The sequence below is a fragment of the Ailuropoda melanoleuca genome, chromosome 10 (assembly GCF_002007445.2).
Source record: "Ailuropoda melanoleuca isolate Jingjing chromosome 10, ASM200744v2, whole genome shotgun sequence".
Lineage (NCBI taxonomy): Eukaryota > Metazoa > Chordata > Mammalia > Carnivora > Ursidae > Ailuropoda > Ailuropoda melanoleuca.
The window spans coordinates 94,442,508-94,464,378 of record NC_048227.1 but is presented as its reverse complement, the minus strand read 5'-3'; the positions used below and the strand labels follow the sequence as shown (position 1 = coordinate 94,464,378).

Sequence of the window (21,871 nt, the reverse complement as noted above, 5' to 3'; positions counted from 1 at the left end):
ATTCACTTGGCATCTTTCTGCTTTTTGGGCAGCTCTATACTGTGCACTCATCACAGCAGCTCTGCCCCAACACACTTCTGTCAGAGGGCAGGTGAAACCCTGGGCAAGAAGGCGCAGAGAATAAAATGCAGAGGCAAGTTTACTCTGAAAAAAGTTACGTACATCTGTGTGTGTGATATGCATATATTGGGGGGGTTGACTTTAAAATGTAGTCTTGAAGCTGAATCTCTCTTTCTCTCACACACACACACTCATGTCACATCAACAGAAAAATCATGCATTCTAGTTCCCCTGCAGTCAACAAACCATGTGAAATAGACCGACACTCCTCTGATTTTTCGGTGAACCAGTTCCACCTAACCAAGTACTATTAATTAAAGTCAGTTGATTTCTTCTGTTTATAATCCTAGACTTATGTTTTCAATAGCTGGGGAGAGGGGCGCCGTTCTCTAGAATTCTCTTGCTTGCCTAGCTTAATGTGACTAAGTGGTGTCCAATGGCATATACTGGCTTGTTAATCTAGAGAGGACAGCTCTTACCTCCGGTTAGTGGGTAACGGTCTGGAAGATCACAATTTTATATTAACGTGCTATGTACACTTCTGTGTATATGCCCAGACACTTGCTAGTCTGAGGAGTGGAGGGTTAGCAGTTCACGTATACACCCAAAGCAATTTCAGAACACTTCTGAGGTACAATGTGGCTTTTCTAAAGGAGGACATTAGCTCATTCATTCTTTGAGCAAATATTTGAGCTTCTCTCATACGTCTGGCTTTTTCTCGAGTATATAGCAACAAGCAAAACAGACAAAGATCCTAGCTCTCGGAAAGCTTATCTTTGAGTGAGTACCTATTTTGAAAAAAGTTCTTCAGACATGCAACACACTTACTTTAAACCAACAAGTGACTTTCAGAAGATACTCTGGACACAATTTATATAGTCAGTACAGCTGAAGATTAACAAAAATATTTTCTTCAAAACCAGATCATGGCTTCAGACACAAACAAAACCAGATCAGTCATGGTAATTGAAAATGTTATATACTCAGTAATAGAGATCAGCAACTAGGGAAGAACTAAAATTCTAGACTCCACGGCAGCAAGGAGGCGGGGTGAGCCACTGTTCTCATAAGCACACGCCCCTTGGGCAAAAACACTCGTCTGAAATGGACCAAAGAATCTTGAGTCAAGTCTTGCTTTCCCTTCCCTTACTTTTCCTTATCATATTACAAAGCAAACAGAATATCAATGGAACTCTCGAGGGAAAAATTATTTATTTTAATCTAGAAAAACAGTGCAAATAATCACAGCTACTCAACCTACTAACATGCCACTTCTTTCTTTGTAGCTAGAATGGTGTCTCTCTCTGATAAGCAGACAAGGCCACGGACTGATTCAGAGAGAAGACAGTGATTTCTAAAAATTAATAATTACTGCTCTTCCAAAAAAGAAACAAAAAGCATTCAAATGACTGAATCTCACATATGTAGAGTGTGCCTGGCTGTGACTCAGACTTTTGTGGGCACTCTGAGCCCTTCCTCCATCAAAAAAAAGACCAAAAATTGTATTTTCTGATTGCATTGTTATAAAGAAAAACACCATCCAGCCTGAGCTTCATTACCATATAGTCACTATCATATTCACTTACCCCCTGCTTTTAAAGGAAATTAAAATTAAAACATTTTCATGAGCCTTTAAAAATATCATGGGTCCTGGGCACTGTGCCCAATGCGTAAGTCAGCTCTGGACCACAGGCTCTGGATTTTTTTTTTTTTTTCAAAGTAGGTTCTGGGGCACCTGGGTGGCACAGCAGTTAAGCGTCTGCCTTTGGCTCAGGGCATGATCCCGGCGTTGTGGGATCGAGCCCCACATCAGGCTCCTCCGCTATGAGCCTGCTTCTTCCTCTCCCACTCCCCCTGCTTGTGTTCCCTCTCTCGCTGGCTGTCTCTATCTCTGTCAAATAAATAAATAAAATCTTAAAAAAAAAAAAGCATAAAGTAGGTTCCAAGCCCAGCATGGAGCCCAATGCAGGGCTTGAACTCACACCCCTGAGATCAGAAGTCAAGAGTCGGATGATTAACCTAATGAGCTACCCAGGTACCTGTAGGTTCTTGATTTTTAAGCTACTCAGCATTCTATCGTAAGTTAGGCAAAAGAACTTCTGGAACTTTATTGCCAGCAATGAAGATCTGCACCAAGAAAACCATTGTTTTTACCAGTTAACAAAACACTGATGAATTCTGAACTCTGACACAGCAAAGTCATCTTTACTCCATTAAAATACCATTTGTCCTTGTAATAACTTTGAGTACTTCAAGAAGAATAATGCAGTGTATCAAATATTTATGATTCCAATAAAGCATTAGTATTTTGCTAGTTAAAGGCAACAAAACTCTAACCCACTGCTGCACTTTTGCTTTGATTTTTTTTGTTTGTTTGTTTGTCTTACTATCTGGCTAGAAAAAGAAGCCCTGGTATAAAATTTAAAGTATAAACTTATGAGTAAAAAATGATAATGCTATGCTTAGCAGACTGAGTTTCTTGACTTATTCTTATGGTTCTAGTAAGCATTTGATACATCATCGAGCAACATGAGCTCAACATTCTGCATCTTGACCAATAGCTTATCATGTGGTCAGAGAATGATCAAGTACTTAGGAAAGAAGCAAAGTAAAACAGTTGCCTCGACCTAAAAAAAAAAAAAAGGTATGTCCCTTCCTTCCTTCCTTTGCCTTTTATCACTCACTGTGGTTTTTCAAATACCACCACCACAAAATTAGATTGAGACTTTAAATCTTGAAGAAAAACTAGAAGTTAAAAGGACAAGAACTTTCCCAGCCGATAAAAAGTATTTAAAGTATTACCTAAAGACCAACTCATGAATAGCTGAAGGCCACTGGGAATAAATGACTCCAAATTGGGACACACTGTGGCTTACTCTTCCTGACTTCATTTATATATATATATATATACTTGAAGTATACGTTTTCTTTTAGATTTCATCCTATGGTTACCATATTTGCTATTCTGGCTTGCAAAATAGTTAAAAGTAAGAAAAATTTTGCCCTCAGTGTACTTACACAAAAATACGTAACAAGCCTAAATTATGAATATATTAATCTTTTAACATGTTTCTTATTCAAGTAACAAAAAAGAAAAAGCTCACTTTTACAGTTGAAGCCTTTCCAGTGTCTGCACTCAAGACTCCCAAGGTCCGTCTTCACCTGTAGTAGAAACACAAAAATTAACTTGTTTCTTATTACTTTTCTGGAATATTTCAGTGGAACATGGATAACATATCAGGGCTAATTCTAAGTGGCAAAAGGAACACTGGCTGCAGAAAGGTCAGCATTTTCTGAGGAAAATGCCACATCTATGCTACTGGTCTGTAATAGACCTATAACAATAATCATAACAATTTAATCAAAAAACAAAAACTTATAGGATGTGGTACTAGGAAAGTTACTGATTTTCCCTTTCCCTCAAAATCCACACAAAGTTCAAAAAAAAGATGTGAACTTCCGATAGCACTAAAAACTAAGACCAATGACCATGGGGTGTTGAGATGGCTCAGTCAGTTGAGTGTCCAACTCTTGATTCTGGCTTGGGTCGTGGTCTCAGGGTCATGGGATCGAGCCCTGCTTCGGGCTCAGCACTGAGCATGGAGCCTGCTTGGGATTCTCTCTCTCCCTTTGCCCCTCCCCCTGTGCTTGTGCTCTTTTGCGCGCTCTCTCTCTCTCTCTCAAAAACAAAAAACAAAACAAAACAAAAAAACTAAGTTCAGTGACCTCCCAGAAGCCAGGAAGAATTTCTCCTTCCTGGAGGAGCGATGAAAGCAGGAGAGTGGGTGTTTCTACTCAGTCTCAACCACACTATCCCTCTCCCTGAAGCCCAAGTCGTCCATTGGATGAACAACTTTCTAAGGTCATGGCCACTCTATCCCTGATTCTTCTGCATGGCTGTATCCCATAATTCCTCCCCTTTCTATCTTTGCAAAGTAGTTGGGGTGGGGGTGGAAGTCCACAGGGGTGATTACATCTGATAAAATTTGAGGTGGCTTTTTTTCTGGTCACTCTTTTTATTTATTTTTAATTTTTAATTTTTTTATTAATAATATTTTTATTATATTATGTTAGTCACCATACAGTACATCTCTAGTTTTTGATGTAAAGTTCCATGATTCATTACTTGCACATAACACCCAGTGCACCATGCAATATGTGCCCTCCTTAATACCCTGGTCACTCTTTTTAAAAAAAAGGAGCCACAGATATTTCCATGTTTGTAGAATTTTAAAGGAAAAACCAAATGTGCTTAGAAATGTATCAGCTGCATATCTTCAAGATAAAAACTTAAAAATATTCCAGTTGATTGAGGGATGAATCAAAATAAAAAGTTAGGAGAAAAAGTAGTCACATAGTAGCACTGGTGGAAAGTGTTAAAAGCAGGTAAACAAGGAGTAAGGTATGCTAATTATTCTAAGAAGAGTCCAAATAGAGTGAAAACTTTAAAAAGTTTTGAAAAATTATTTTAAAAAAACTTTACCATAGTAATTAGCTCTATCTAAGTCTAAAGTCTTAGATCACGTTATAAAAAGTGGAGAAATGAGTAGGGGTAGATAGTGAAAGTGAGCTAATTTTATTTTGTATATGAGGGATAAAAAATGTATTTTACTGTGGCACTAGTAACTGTTGTTTTGTTTTGTTTTAAATTGGAGAGGATAAAGAAGTGAAAAACGTATTTAAACTTAGTTAAGTTTGAAAACGTGATAAATATAGGAAAGGCGGAAATAAAAATAAAAGGAATTTGTGATGTAGATATTTAAAAAGCAGTCACTGATGCATTACAGAATGAAATACCTCATAGACAGCTTTCAGGCAAATCTAGTCTTAAAATCCAACATAAAAATAGAATTACTAAAGGAATAACCACAAATATGGAAGAGACTAAAAACTGAGTGGTTTGTAAAAATATCCTTGTGACTACCTTACCATCTCAATAGAAACAGTTTCTCAGATGGCATTTAATTATTACAACTGAACCGGAACTATAAAAGCTACAGAAGTAATAAATAGGGATTAGTGCAAGGATTAAATGATTCCCAAACTACGTAAAAAGCTCTAGGATATAGAACAGATGAGGCTCCCCAGTTTGTTTGAAGAAACTAGTACAAGCCTGATAACCAAACCTGACAAGACACAAAGAGAGAAGAGGCTTGTTTAGCTTAGATAAATAAAGCAGAAGAATACTAAATAAGGTGCTCAGAAAACTCAATTTCTAGTATATTAAAATCATGACGCAATGATATAAATTGGGCTTATTCTAGAAATGTTATATAATTAGCTCTCTTGTGTTCTGTCGGTAGGTCACAAGAGATCAACACATATTCCTATGTTCAAAGATGCTAAAACAACAGGATTAAGCTCAGCACCTGTATCTGATAACCTCTCGGTAACCTAGAAATTGAAAGATCACTGACCATGATTTTTGAAAAGATCTAAAAACAACAGCAGTGCTGGGTGGCAGCAGGTGAAGTGTCCGACTCTTGGTTTTGGCTCAGGTCACGATCTCACGGTTGTGGGATTGAGCCCGGAGTTGGGCTCTGCGCTCAGCATGGAGTCTGCTTGAGATTCTCTCTCCCTCTCCCTCTGCCCCTCCCCCCTCGCATGCTCACTTTCTCTCTGAAATAAATAAATCTTTTTTAAAAATCCCAACACAGCAAACAACATTTTTATTAAAAAGTCTATCATAGAATATGCTCACAGTGCAATATTAAAGGAAGTGAATAGGTCAAATGACCCCCATCAGCGGGTGATAAGGTTGAATACCCAGAAAAGTCAAGAGAAATATCTAAAAGAAGCCCAGCGGAAATAGAGAAGATACCATAAGATTATTTGAAGCACAGTACATAAAAAGCAATGGTTTTTGTTGTTGTTGTTGTTCATTTGCAGCAATGACCAGTCGCAAATAAATGAAAATGGAGACAGTCTGAAAATAGATCAGATTCAGAAACATGATGCTTACAGTAAAGAATCTACATAGAGCACATTTAAGGAAATCTTTAGGACAATGGTTTCCTCATGAGAAATGATGAAAAGCACAAATATGCTTTTTTAGAAAAGGAAAAAAAAGCAGTACTTAGGCAGGAAATTCAATATGAGGTAAACCAATGTATTTATAGTTTTAGTCTGAGATGGTAAACTGCTCGTATAAGAATATGAGAACAGCAAGGGACTTTTACAATCAGAGATGCTTATTTATAGGTGAATACTTGCGGACCTCAGAGGCTATTCTATAAATTCAAGATGGGATTTCTAGAAAAAAACACATTATGAATATTTGATTATCCGGCCTTAAGTGCAAAACCCACTCAGGGCATTAGAAACAAATAGAATTTGATATTTAAAAAAAAACCCCTAAAACACATCGTTGTATTTTTAAAGGTTGGGGAAGGGTTATAAATAGCCACTGATGTTATATTTGTGAAAAGAAAATGCTGATTGCACATCACTGAATTGTGCTAAACAGGTCACGTTTTATTGCTTTTGGCCAAAGAACAATGCTAAACTTCTGGAACACACTAAGGTGGTGTTTAAAATAAGTTATATAGGCAAAATACAAGTAATGTGAGTTTAAGAATAAAAATAAATAAAATGTCAGGACTGGTCTTATGAAAAGGAGACAGGAGTCCAAAATATGTCACCATGTCCTTTTAGCTATAGTATCTAAAATAAGTTTACCTTTAATGTTAAACAGCGTGAGGAGACTAATGCTTAATGCCCTGACAACAACTACATGATTAATTCTAGTTAATCAGAATGAATGTGAACAAAAATTATACACAAAAAGGACCAACTTCACTCTTTACATGGAGGACACAATAAAAGGCCTGTTAGCTTTGCAGAACCGTAATACCCAGTGACTAGTAAAAGCAGCTTTTAATGGTCTGAGTAGGCATGGCTTAAACAAGGCACAATTTAAACTCATGTCTGATAAAACACTTGTACTCATGATAATAACTTTGTAAGACCCAAAGCATAAACATTTCCCCTAAAATGTCAACTATTTGAAATACAGGAGCCCCAGAGATCTGTACATAAGCACATTTCTTTCTTTATTTCTTCAGTGAAATACATGAACTTCACAGAAGAAACAAAGTAAGGGTAGAGATACACTAAGGGGCTACCAGAAATCATAAGACTTTAGACCAGTGTAGACCATCATGTAGTTAGTAATAATTATGCCAACAAAGGGCAAATCTTCCAAAGTTCCTCCCGTAAGTATCCAGAAAGTATTTTTTTTTTTTACCCCCCTCCGTCTCCCTAGAAAGTAGTCTTTAAATCAGTAACACAAATGGTCAAATGGACAAAAACAAAATATTTCTGAGGCGATACCCAATTAGAACATGTAAATCCAAAGGGAATCTCTGCATTTGGACTAGAGTTCTGCTTCTGCCCCAGACCTACCTCCCTGGAGTGCCACTCCACATCTGTCCATTCTGGTTTGAGAAGGCGAGGTAACTTCTGACTCTAGGTCCATGCAACACAAAACCCTCTTCTTGCTTCTACCTGCCCTGCCTTGAACCACCTCCTATCCTTCATAGACCATAAGCCAGTAACAACAGCTAGTGCAATTCAAACCTTCTTATACAGGTTACTGAAAGTGGGCGGAGTGATATCATCTGCTGGTTTCAGAAGCCCAACATCTATCTACCCTCCTTGTAGCAACCACAGTCACATTTTCCTCTCCTCCACCCTCCTCCCAGCTCCTGCGCTCTGAATGACATTAATTAGGTGAAGCTGTTCATCATGTCTCATTCCCCTGATTACTGTGATTGGTTCATGAATAGAACATGGCCCAAGTAGACCAACCAGGGCCAATGAGACCTAATCTGGGGTATTTTATTAAAATTACCAGCAAAACAGACTTTTTACTGTCCGTACCAGCCACAAACGAGAGGGGATTTAGAGGCTGGAGATATTGCAGCCATCCAGGCTTTCTCCCATTCAATGTTGGGCTGTGAGATTCCTCCATGTTACTTTGCTAACTATGCAGTGCAATTGTTTGCACTGACGGACAGTATTTCCTTGCATTTCATTGGCTATTTTGTGGTGTATTTATATTCTCTACTGTTGGAACTTTACACTATTTCCATTTTTTCCTTCCTATTATAAGTAATGTTGGATGTGGTCCTTGATTTCATATTTCTACCTTGTATTTATCTGAATTGGAACTGCTGGGATATTTATCATACACACGAACGTTACTGGGTAATGCCAAATTTTTTTCCCAGAGTAACTGTACCAATTTACACTCTGCCCACAGTATATGAGCGTTCACTTTGTTCCATATTATGGCCAACATCTGATACTATATTTTAATTATTGCTATTCTGGGTAGGAAATGATATTTTTGTCGTTTAAAATTGTATTTTCCCAATTACTAATGCGGCTAAACATATTTTCATATGTATGTTGGCCATTCATGTTCCCTTCTCTGTGAAAAACTTGTTCATACATTTTGCCCATTTTACTATAGGATTATTTTTTTCTAATGAATTTGTTGGTGCTTTTTATATATTCCCCAATATATAAACCCATTTGGATTATGGTTTATCTTCAGTCTCTTGCTTGACAAACAGAAGTTCTTAAATATGATGATCTAATATGTATCTCTTTATGGTGTAATGATTTTTGTGTCTTGTTTTGCTACCCCAAGGATATGAAGGTATTCTATCATATTTTCAACAAACTTTAAAATTACGTATTTCACATTTAAGTCCTTGATCCATTTGAAATTACTATGCATGCTGTGAGGCAGGGACCTATTTCCATTTGTTTCCGTAAGGATAACCTATTACCCCAGTATCATTTATTAATTTATTCTTTCCACTCATTTCAAGTTCAGCTCTGTCACATATCAGGTTTCTATATAAACAAGGGCCCATTTCAGAACTACTGTTTTACTGGTCTAATTGTTTACCTCTATTGCTAAAATCACAATATCTAAAATACTATGGCTTTATAACAATATAAATAACATTTCTAAATCCTACCTGTTTTTTTCTTCAGGATTCTTTTTGGCTATTTCTGGATCTTTGTCCTATATAAATTTTAGAATCAACCTAAGTTCCACCAAAAACTTGTCAGATTTTGATTGGGATTGTGCTCGACCTATATTGGGGAGAATTGACATCTTTTTTTTTTTTTTTAAAGATTTTATTTATTTATTTGACAGAGAGAGAGACAACCAGCGAGAGAGGGAATACAGGCAGGGGGAGTGAGAGAGGAAGAAGCAGGCTTCCAGCGGAGGAGCCTGATGTGGGGCTCGAACCCAGGACCCTGGGATCATACCCTGAGCCAAAGGCAGACGCTTAACGACTGAGCCACCCAGGCGCCCCAGAATTGACATTTTTACCCATCCATGAATTTTTCATTCATGTAGGTAATTATTTAAATACCTCAGACTTGGTTTTTATTCCTGTATTCAACAAGTATTTAGGATCTATTATGTACAAACATACATTTCTATTCTCAAAGAAACCTCCAAAGACAGACATTCTATAGCTTTCCTTGCAAGCTCAAGTCAATTTTTATTTCTAATTTGACATGTCTAATTGGTCACTTCTTTCTTTGAAAGAAATACAGTGGGTCTCAACCACTTCAAAAAACCCAAACCCTAGAATTTGGAAGTGGAAACTATGGAAAAGGGGTACAAATTAGCTATTACAATAGCTAAAATTTGTTGGTTTCCTTACCAGTCAATATACCACTCTCACCTACAATTTGATTGAATTATGTAGAAAGTACCTGACATGTGCCAGGTGCAGGGTTACGAAGTGAGTAAAGGACAGTGTCTCCAAGAAAATCTTCTCCTATCACAAAATAGTTGTGTTCTTGAAAACTATACACATCAAGGAATTTGAATAAGTTGAATATTTTCAGTGGCATTTTAACAGATACATCAGGTAAAATTTGTCAAAATGAAGGTTCTACTCACTCAACCCTGATGTTATATATCAGGTTTGTATGTCTTATCAGGCACTGCATGCCGCATATAAATAAAATTTAGAAGTGAGTTGAACTTTCAAGACAAGTTCAGTTTGTAGTCTGTATCAATTCCTGGGGTCCACAGGATCACACACCAATATTGGATAGAAATGATTAAAGTTCCTTATACATCATTAAGATATGGTAGGCTGATACTGGATATTTTCCAACTCTGAGCTGTATTTCATGGTAAGTTGGCTGTGAATTTTTTAAAAAAGAAACCAAAAGCAGACAGACAACAAAAACTGTGCATACCAGATTTTGATGGCCCAGACCTTAGATTTTGCCACTTTTTTGTTTTTGTTTTTTTGTTTTGCTTTGTTTCGGAAGAGACCAACAGTTGGCATAATTACTTACCAAAGGATTGTTAATTCTAATAGTCAGAAATTAGGAGTTCCAGCAGGTGACCCCTTCCTCATATTTTCCCCTATGTTCCTCTCTTTTTTTCATTCTTACAGCAAAGTGGATCTCTTAATAAGGAAAGCTGCCCAAATAGAATGGGGGATTTCACCATCATTTTGTTTTATTTTCCAATGTTGGAGGTGACACTGGGCAAAAAGGTGAAGTAGTGAATGATTCTTGAAGGAAGGACCTTCATTCAAGTGTGGTGAAAGGCACTAGGGTTACAAAGAGAAATACTGAGACTTTGCCCAAGACAGCAGGCATCAGAGGGATGCACATCAGTGAACGGATTGGATAGTAGCTATATCATAAGTGTTAGTGTTCAGCTATCAACACATTCCTAACTTACTTCCCTATCACCCCAGCAACCCATGCTACTCCTGAAGTACCTGGAGGGCATCCAACAGCTGAGTACCACCCGGGTACCAGGCCCAGGTGCTGACGATCCAACAGGGACAGGGATAGATTTGGTCCTTACCCTCGCAGACCTTCCAGTCAATGGGATGGGGTGGGGGGAGGGGGTCACAGATTTAGCTAACATCAAAGCCCAGAGGCAGCTGCAGTTACACGGTGTGCTCTTGAAAGCATAAATACAGTTTTTTAAAAAAGATTTTATTTATTTATTTGGCAGAGAGAGAGCACAAGCAGGTGGAGTGGCAGAGAGAGAAGGAGAAGCAGGCTCCCACTGAGCAGAGAGCCCGACGCCGGACTCGATCTCAGGACCCTGGGATCATGACCCCGGCCGAAGGCAGACGCCCAACAGACTGAGCCACCCAGGCGTCCAAGGTAATACAGTTTTATTTATTTTTTTTAATTGATTTAAATTATTTATTTTGAGTAGAAATAAATGAGCAAATGTTAGCCATTTCAGAGCAACTTTTTTTTTTAATTTTATTTTATTATATTATGTTAATCACCATACAGTACATCCCCAGATTCCGATGTAAAGTTTGATGCTTCATTAGTTGCGAAGGTAATACAGTTTTAATTAAAACTTGGGGCTTGGGGCGCCTGGGTGGCACAGGGGTTAAGTGTCTGCCTTCAGCTCAGGGCGTGATCCCGGCATTATGAGATTGAGCCCCACATCAGGCTCCTCCGCTATGAGCCTGCTTCTTCCTCTCCAACTCCCCCAGCTTGTGTTCCCTCTCTTGCTGGCTGTCTCTATCTCTGTCGAATAAATGGGTGGAATCTTTTAAAAAAAACAACAACAACAAAACTTGGGGCTTGGTAACACATCAGTGGAGGAATACTATAGGTAGGGCAAATTTTCCAAAGATCTTCAAGTCCAGACATAAATAAGAAGCAGGGAGGTGACTAGGAAAGTTGTAAGATTTGGCCGATTCTGTGTTTAATAAAATGGAAGAAGTCATGGAAATGGATGAACATTTCTAAGCAGAAAAATTTTATAAGGAATGCCATCTATAGATAGACTCCATGATCCTCTTTCAACCTAGAGCAATAACTGGCACAATTCAGACGTGTTAGCAAGCAGGCAAAATGAACCATGGTAATTAACACAGACAAATTCCCTAACATGAACAGAATTCGGATGCTGTGGTTTCTAACACTGGCATACTTTGTAACTGATGTTGATTTTAGTATAAGGAAACAGAAGATACCATGTTTCTTACACCAGTTATTTAATAATTTGATATTTTGGGAGATAGTTTTAGAAATTTGAATTTGGGGTTGTCTGTTTATTTAATGGTGGAGTACTGATTTTTTTTTTTTTTTAAACCAGGCTTCTGTAAAAACACTACTTTTATTCAGGCAACATATGGAAAAAACTGTTACATCATTTCAGAATGTTATATTTAGAAAGGTAATTTCCTTTCACCGAAGGTCTTTTTTTTTTTTAACCTTTCCACATCAGTCAAGAAAAACAGGCTTTGATTTCAGTTTTTTAAAAATGAACTACCAAATATATCACAGAGTTTTTATTTAACACCCATCTTGAGGATATTTCAATGAGCTTTCAGGTTCAGGGAGAAAAAAAAAAGGAAACATGCATGTGGAGGGCAGACTTCCAATAAAACATTTTACAGTTCCTACCAAACAGTGATTTACTCATCTACTTGTTCCTGGCCACTACAGCAACTAGGACTTCCTGGAAATCTTTGGTTTTGCAAATGTGGTCTGTTTTTACTTCTAAAAAGAGGGGAAATGCTAAAATTGAATTATGTAGCTCATGAGGAAAATAGACGGGTGATAACTGACATATGCACAGAGACCTTGTCATTTTAAATCTGTACTTGAGAAAACTATTTGTCTTTTGATTAAATACGCCATTAGCATACATAGCATGTGCTTAGACAGTTATTTTGCTGATTTAAAAAGATTCAAACTTAACAGGAATGCTATTTCAAAAACAAAAACACTTCAGGGAGTCTGCACTTAACACCATGAATAGATAAATATTTCTTTGGCCTCTCTTAGATGCATTCTTAGCCCAGACACTTGGGTATATCCAAGGTACAAGAGCCTGTAATAGCGTGGTCCAGAACAAAGGGCAGGACTCTAGCAGTGCATAGATATACTGGACGGACACACTGCCACAATTTTCACTATGACACCGAGATACGGAAACTCTGAAAACACTGAAATGTAGTATCTACCGCCATAAAGTTAGCTAGAATTGCACTTTCCAATCTAAATGTTCGGCAACTACAGATCCTGGTTTAGCATCCATTTGCCCCACTGGACCACATAACACCCCGTTTCCTTTGTGTGCAATAGCACACCCAATGCCTACCCCAGGGTAGTTGCTCCCAAGTCATTATTAAACGAATGCCTGAGTACAATACGCTCACCGAGAGTGCCTGGGCGGCTCAGCTGGTTAAGCATCTGCCTTTGGTTCAGGTCATGATCCCAGGGTCCTGGGATTGAGTCCCACATCGGGCTCTCTACTCAGCGGGGTCTGCTTATCCCTCCGCCCCTCTCCATCGCTCATGCACCCTCGCTCTCTCTTTCATACACACACAAAAATAAATAAATAAAATCTTTTTTATTTAAAAAAAAAAAAAGGCTGAGTAAGTATGGTAAGCAGGGTTTCAAGTGGGAGCATCCAGAGGCTACATAAATGTTGACAGAACAGATCTTTTACAGAAGAAGGGGTTGAAAATATAGAAATAGGGAAATCTTCAAAAGTTCTCTGAAAAGACAGGAGGAACTGGGACCTAGGGCTGGAACCCAGTGCTAAATCAGGTTGGGCTACTTTGGCTGTTATGACAAGGGACAGGCACATGGCAATAACCGGGTTTGATGGCAGGCAGTGGCTGGCATGTTCTTAGGTGATTTCTGATTTTTTTCCTGGGAAGTACAAGCTGAGATCATCGTCTGAATGTGATGAGCGAGAATGTGTATTTGGGAAGAGTGAGGAAGACTAGATAAGTCATTTGGAAGAGTGGGGGCGTGAGCTGACCACGTCTATCAGTAACATACTTTGTGTCATCAGTCACCAGGTTGACAGAACCTTAGGTAGGACGCTGGCCTGGGCATGTGCATGGCTGGGAGCAGGTAGGAAGCATAACATAGGCAGCATCACAGGAAAAGCCGTGGCTTGCATCAGGACACTTGGGTCCGTGCCCAAGCTCTGCTAGCCATGAGTTGCTGAATGTGGAGGAATCATTTTGTTTCCTTAGCTCCTAGGTTTCTGCCATTTGTAAAAATGACAGGGTGGCATAAAGATCTCCAAGGTCCCTTCTAGCTCTAAAAGGGCTAAGTTGTTATAAAACAACAGGAAATGGTCTAATGGCCGCATAATTAACACAGAATAAAAATTTAGAATTTTTACTGTCTTGGCTCATGGCTTCATTACTTTCTGGCATGGATTACACCACGACCTCCCCTCTGCTCTGCCTCTAATCCTACTTCCATCCTTGTCATCTATACAACCAACATGATCATGTGACTTTCTGCCTCTCTGCTTCAATCCTTCCAAAAGGTCCCCCAATTGCTGTCTGGGTGAATCCAGATTCGTCAGTCCAGCTCAGGAAAGCCTGCGTCATCGGTTCCGTCCTCATTTATGACTTCCCTGAAACACAAACTGCAAAATGGAGAAAGAGAAAGAAAAGAAAGAAAAGAAAGAAAAGAAAGAAAGAAAGAAAGAAAAAGAAAGAAAGAAGAAAGAAAGAAAGAAAGAAGAAAAGAGGAAGGAAGGAAGGAAGGAAGGAAGGAAGGAAGGAAGGAAGAAAGGAAGAAAGAAAGACGGCATTTTCTCTACTAAAGCAAAAATAAAATAATGGTTCTTCATCCCCTAAACATTCCTATTCACTACTTTAGGGATATGTGTATTGTCATTTGCTATTTTAAGACAGACAGTCCAATTTAGAAACATTGGACTCAGAGATTTGGGCCAAGCACTTCTCAGTAGCAACTGTAAGGATTTGTGGTTTAGTTAAAATATACTAAAGTGAATTCCTTTCACTTTTCAAGGTGAGTACAATATAAGTTAAAGCCTTCCTAAAAGAAATGGACTTTCCAGAGGAAGTGAAGAAAGAATATAAATAACATTACCCCATTCATTAAAAGAATGGTATTCAATGATGTTTACACAAGTGGTTCCTGCTCTTTAAACTTAAATCTAAATATATTTTAAAAGCTGTATATAAAGTAGTAATTTACTGAAGCCGAACCACAGAGAAATTTCAGGAATGCATCCAGGTTGTATTATTCTATTTTCAACTATATAAAGGAAATCTCAATAGTTTCTATTTTGGTCATCTATTGATTAACTGTTACTTAAAAGAATGTTGCAACATAAAATAATCTGAAAAACTGTTGAAACCAATGAAGTTTCTACATGAGAGGTGGAAATGTAAGCCCCTAACCACTGATTAGCTATTTTTACACAAGAGGTACCCGGCAGGGACAGCCTCTACCCAGGTCACTAGAACTCCCCATCTTCTCCCTCCCATGCCTGGGCATTTGCTTGTCCTCTTGACACCCTTATTTGCCTTCATTTCAGGAATCACACAGAAGCAGTGGTGACCTCAGCAAGAGTGAGAGAGAGGCAGTGACAAGAAAGGTTCAAGCAAGGGCCAAGGAGTATTAAGAGAACAAGGAGACTGCTTGTGGCTGACAGGGCCCCATAACCTTTTATGTAAATGGGGTGGAGGGAGGGCAATCAGAGTAAGTTCTAGGGAAGAGTCGGGAAATGGAAGGAAAGGAAAGACATTCACAAGCAACATGAGAGCATAGGAAGGTAGGAAAGCCCAGATTGTTCCAAAAAACCAAGATAGGTAACTTAGTCAGAGCTAGGGTTTGGGTGGGAAACAGTAAAATGTGCTACCTAAAAATTAACAAAGAAGTGTTTGAGGCTGGAAAAGAAAAGAAAAATTCTAAGCAATCCAAGATCATCTGTTAAGTTCATCATTATCAAGAACAATACTTTCACAAGAGCTGGAATAATGCTCACACATATTCATATTCCTTTCATGGAAAGACGAACAAGAATGGGAAAGTTCTCAGATTATTAAATAAATAAGCACCAAAATAGAAAACCAATGGCCTCAATGATAGAATTTATATGGCTAAAGACTCATTCAGTAGGTTGCAAAATTTAAATCTCCAGAACATATAGCCAAAACAAAGAGAAATAAAATATGAAAGATATGGAGAATTGATTCCAGGAGGTCCTAAACCCATTTACTGGAATTCTCCATGAAGACTGCATAAGTATTAGTGGGGAGAAAATATGCTAAGCCTGAGCAGACTTCAGATGGCAAAGATCAACAAAAAAGATTCATTGAAAAAAGATCATTGGTGAAATATCACAACTGAGGATAAAGTAAAAACTCCCAAAAGCTTCAAAGAGGTAAACAGAAGCATAAACAATCAACTAAGTTGTAAGAATCAGTACAACACCAGATCATTGGCTGCACTAGATTGTAGGTATCCAAGGGGCAATGCCTTCAAAGTGGAAGAACTATCATTTTGAATCTAGACTGAAATTATCAATCAAGTGTGAAGGCAAAATCAGACATTTTCAAACATGCAGTAACAGAGCTCACCATCCATGCATATTATATATAAAAATTACTCCAAGGAATCGTCTACCAAATGAAGACGGGAATCTAAGGAAGAGAACATGGCATGAAAAAAATAGTAGGAGCCGAATATAACCCCAAAGTAGAGGAGTGTATAAATGAAACTGTTGGAAAAAAATCTCCTTCAAGCAGCAAAATTCAGTGATCCAGAATGGAATTGCATTCTCTCTAGATCTGGGTATATTCCTTGGCTCCGCAGTGAATAATATTTGCATATTGGCTTTCAATGGTTAGAAACAATCCATAGAAAAAATAAACATTCACAGTTATTCTGTGACATTAAGTATAACACAAGTATTAAATAAACCATGATACTGTAAAACATTATAGTCTAACACGCTGGGAGGTTATAGGTGGGGGCTGACACCCTCCTGGCACTGAGGGGGTTCCCGGGCATGGGACTTCCAGGGCTAAAATGGGAAAAGTCTTGGGTAAGTCAGGACTAGTTTGTCACCTTAGTCATAGTGGAGAAGGGGTGAATGAAAGATGCTAATATCCCCATTTTGCAGAGCCAAGGCTCAATAGAGGCTTTAGAAAAGAAGTAAGTTGGTGACAACCAACATCAATATAGCAACTGTTAGCAGTGGCTGAACTTGAAAATGAGGTTTTTATATTTGATTTCAACCCCTTCCAAACGATTTAGATTTTTAAAACAATACATTCATTTAGAGTCGAAGAAGTCAAGTCTTACTCATGAGCCATCTAACTTCTAACAAAGAGAACGTTTCAAAATGAGCAAAACCTAAGGTTCCGAACATGGGGAGCTAACTAAGAATGATTAAACAAGGGATTTTTATCCAAACTCTGATAGGAAAGCAAAAGTATAAACAAAATTGAGGACAGGAAGATCTGTTCCCTTGTCCAGAAGCAGTGCCTGTCCTCTCGTGGAGAATGGATGGTCACAAGAAAGGACAGGAGGAGGAAGTCTTCAGTGAACCAGAAAAAGGGACCGAATGAGCCGAGTTAATCATGTAACAGGCCATTAGAAGCCACACTGCTGCTGGGTGAACCCTCATAGCCTGGTCCCTCCACCTAACAGCTGCTCAAAAGACATTCTGCTTCCTCTCTAGAAGTGTGACTATTTATGGGTGTTGAATATTACACTAACTTAAGAAAAAAAAGAAAAGCCTGAATGATATACCATGATCTGGCTTTTTTATGCCCAAAGTCTAACTCATATAAAAAATTCAAGGGGCGCCTGGGTGGCTCAGTGGGTTAAGCATCTGCCACCAGCTCAGGTCATGACGTCCGGTTTCTGGGATCACTTGGGCTCCCTGCTTAGCGGGGAATCTGCTTCTCCCTCTCACTCTGCTTCCCCCCACCTCTCGTGCTCACTCTTTCTCAAATAAAGAAATACAATCTTTTAAAATATTCAAAATAGGGCTTCTTTCCATGAGCATTAACACTTTGAAGTTTGTCTAATGACCCTGAAGAGGGATTCATATCTATAGATTTTTTTTTTTTGTCTTTAAAGAGAACGCAAATCTTAGGTATACTGAAGTCGATTATTTACACAGGAAGCTATTGACTTATCTACAAAGGATAACACAACCCCGAAACATAATGATTGTTTCATTCCTTTCCACTTAAGAATGCCCTCTGTTAACACCTCAAAGATGCATTATTTAAAATTTAAAATGGAAAAAGCCCATAATACTGCCTTCTGGAAGTCACTACCTACCAAGCACATAATCAAAATCCATTATGAGTGGCATCCCGCGCACGGAATGAGGGCCCATGGTGCATGTAACAGCTACTGGGTGCTTCCCAAATCACCACACATCAATTAAATTTCCTTATTTTATGACTGATTTAACATTTTAAAAACATACCTGAAGTCAAGACATAGCTTATAATCAACATGAACATTTAACGTGGCTGGGTTTACTTAGGTTCCCTGAAGCTGTTCAATCCATTGAGTATTGTAAAAACCCAGAGTGCAGAAACTGAGAAAATTCAAAAATATCCCTTCCATAACACGCTGGAAACATGTTTGAACCCTTGAAAGGAGTATAAAAAAATATAGCTCCAGATAAGCTGAGATGCTGGTCATATGAGTGAAGACACTGAGATTGGAAACATTAAAAAGGACAAAATCAGACCTAAACAGACACACTTCCCAGTTCTTGTGACTACAAATTGCATATAGTTAATCCACAAGTTCCAGCAAGAAAAAAACAACAGAACCATGATTGTTTTACCATATCCACCCATGGCTTTCATATTTCTTATTTTAATTACAAGACTCTTAAAATGCTCATTCAATTATTTCAGGGCATTAAAAACAGTTCAGTGTCATTTATTAAAAGTGAAATTTGCAGTGTGTTGTCTCCATGACTCCCCAAAACAAAAAAAAAAATATTTTTTTAAAGCAGTAAAAGCTGCAATTTACTCACACTTCGGGCAACAAATTGAAATGTACTGGAGTCAACTTAATGAAATAATGTAAAACATTTGTGTGAAATTCAAAGTATTCTGTTATAAACCCTTCCTGGGAAGGGAGTGTATCTGTCCACATTTTCATTTCCTTCCATTTCCAGTGACAGCTCTACTGAATGCTCAAATTCAACAGGATTTAGAACTAATTATTTTTCCAGGGGAAGAGTCACTCAACTACTTTAAAACCTGAGTTGTTTTAAGTATCTTCGTCCAAAAAAAAAAAAAAATTGTCCTAATTCTTCTTGGAAGGATAACATCCCATAAATTCCTACCCACCCCTGCCCTGAAGTCAGTTACAAATCACAGCCTTGTAACTCTTAGGAAAAGATGCTGGTGTTTGTAATAATCCCAGCACGGAAATGACGATGTACCTCCAAGCACTCACTGTATTCTCTACAAAATAAAGATTTATTGTTCAACTGCTTCATCACTTTAATGGGTTTTCGCCCTGAATTAGGCTTTGAATCTGGAATTGAAAGTTAAATTTTTTCCATATGTCTGAATTTAAACCACTTGATCTAGTAATGGAAAAACTGATTTACTCTTTCAGTTAAGATATTCTAAATGTTTATTTCTATTCACTTTGCTATTATTATTTTAAAACTTTATCCCAAAGCTAAGTTTTAGACTTCTATGCAGTTCTCAAGTTAGCCTTGAATGTGGTTCAATGATAGAAGTCAACGTGGCAATGGGTAATGAACGGAGGTTGGGCTGTGTGCCTTCTGAGCTTCACATCCTTTTTCTCTCCAGCTACTGTTTAACATTTCTCCAAATCCATCAGGTTTTCCTAGACTACATGTTTTTCCTACACGACTTATGCTCCAGCGCTCATGAGGCCACTGGATCACACGCTTTGTTTTAAAAGGCATATAGGTTAGTTGACCCTTTTGCCTAAATCACATGGGAAACCAGTCTGATGGTCAGGGAGTCTCTCCCATGGCTTCTCTTTACTCGTGGGACTCTGCACATAAGTGGTACCCCAGACACAGAACGGCACAGAGTAGGTCCACATGTTTTTGAATGGGTGAGTGCATATCTTAGCCATCATTCTGCAGTCAGCACAATCCTTGATTCTCAGAGGGAGAAAAAACCAGATCTGATTGTTAACTGTGCTGGACATTGACACTTCTCCCAGCCACATGTATTTACCTGAGTCAAATGTGATACCATCACCGATTCCCGAAGTTATCATGTGTGGTTTTCTCTCACTACCACCTTGAACTTGTATTTTGTTGTTGGAAGTTTAGACTACTTCTCATTTTACCTTACAGAGCCTAGAATGAACAACATATGAATATCATCATTTAAAAAATGAGGAAACTTTTGTATTTATGGTATGTATTATGGGTATTTAATAAAAAGTGACAGTCCCACTTTCCCAACCCTTACTGTCCTCATTCCCTCAAACCCTGAACCCCTCCTTTTTCTCCTAGTGGGTCAGATCCTGCCTGGCTCACCCCTAACCACTCTCTGAATGATATCCTTCCCTCCCTTCCATTCTTGAATTTTGCAGCTGCCCAGGAAAAGACCCACACGGGGGTAATTTCCATCTTTCTATTTTGAGTAATATATCTCCAAGGCTGAAAACTGAAGACCAACCACACACGCATAATGACACCATGATGAATCCACGGTTGCCAACCTCACTTGGGTTCCTGATGCTCTTCATCCATCTTTTGACATGTTTTTAAAAAACAATCATTTATTTATTTACCTGAGAGAGAGAGAGTGGGGGAAAGGCAGAGGGGAAGAATCTCCAGCAGACTCCCTGCTGAGTGAGGAGCCCCACACAGGGCTCCCTCCCAGGACCCTGAGATCATGACCTGAGCCAAAATCAAGAGTCAGACGTTTAACCCACTGAGCCACCCAGGCGCCCCTTGACATCATTTTTTAATTGAATATTAATTGAACATTTATTGTGTGTCAGACTCTATGGTGGGATAGGCTGGTCCTGCCTTTATCCTTGGTCACCTCCTTCCATGGCTCCTCTCTGCAGCCCCTCAGCCCTTGTCGCTCACGCCAACCCCTCCTGTCAGACGAGAGCCCACTCCTGCACGTTGAGGAAGATGAGGCCATCAGGAATGAACTCTCTCTGCTGCCCGTGCCTGGCACGGCAGCGCACCTGCGGCTTCATTCCGCTCTGCAGTCTTCCCCCAGGCTCCCCCAGGCTCCCCCAGGCTTCCCCAGGCTCCGGGGGGGGGTGGTCAGAAGTGAGCAGGGACACCTCAGCACCAGCATTGTCCCCCTCGTCTGGTCCTCACTGTCTCCCATGCAGCCAACTCTCTCTCTCTCCATTGCTCTTGGCCCATGCATATGATGGCATCTCAACTCTGCTAAAAGCCATCCCCTTTGGATCCTGTACCCCTGCTCCCTGGCTTTTATCATCTTCCTTCCTTGACCACGCTTTTTTAGGGTCATTGTTCTGTTTTGTTTTTAAGATTTTATTTATTTATTTGACAGAGAGAGAGAGCACAAGCAGGCAGAGTGGCAGGCAGAGGGAGGGGGAGAAGCAGGCTCCCCGCTGAGCAGAAAGCCCGAGATGGGGCTCGATCCCAGGACCCCAGGATCATGACCTGAGCTAAAGGCAGACGCTTAACCCACTGAACCACTCAGGCGCCCCCAGCATCACTGTTTCCTCGCCTCTCACTGACTCCGCTCATGCTTCTATTCTCTTGTTCTGCCACCAAGATGAGCAAAGAGGAGCGGGTGAGCCCGGGTCTTCGGCGGCTCCTGAACTCTCCTTACAGCTTTAAGCAAAGTCCTCAGACTTGTGTCTCCAGCTGGCAGTGCAGCAGCTCCCAGACAGCGTGCGGCTGACTCCCCAGCAGGGGAAAAGCCCCCGCCTCATTGGATCGTGGCCTCATGCCCTTTCCCCTGCCTCTCTGGGCCCTGTCCTGCCCTCGCCTCTGCCCGCCAGCCACTCCTGCCTTCTGTGC

At 39.4% G+C, this 21,871-nt stretch overlaps 1 protein-coding gene across 3 annotated transcripts in view; it reads right to left on the bottom strand.

Annotated features, from left to right (window-relative positions):
• Positions 1–21,871, bottom strand: part of PLEKHG1 (pleckstrin homology and RhoGEF domain containing G1) — a 233,922-nt gene that overhangs the window by 161,484 nt on the left and 50,567 nt on the right. Inside the window, exons 1-2 of one of the 3 annotated variants that reach the window (XM_034669292.1) lie at positions 7,465–8,190; positions 3,165–3,222 (exon numbers count right to left, since the gene is read on the bottom strand). The exons of 1 other annotated variant lie outside the window; for it this stretch is intronic. The gene's annotated coding sequence lies outside the window, so the exon portion shown is untranslated. Of the gene's footprint in view, positions 1–3,164; positions 3,223–7,464; positions 8,191–21,871 lie in introns of those variants that run through there. One more of the 3 variants, XM_034669294.1, reaches the window with a different exon arrangement.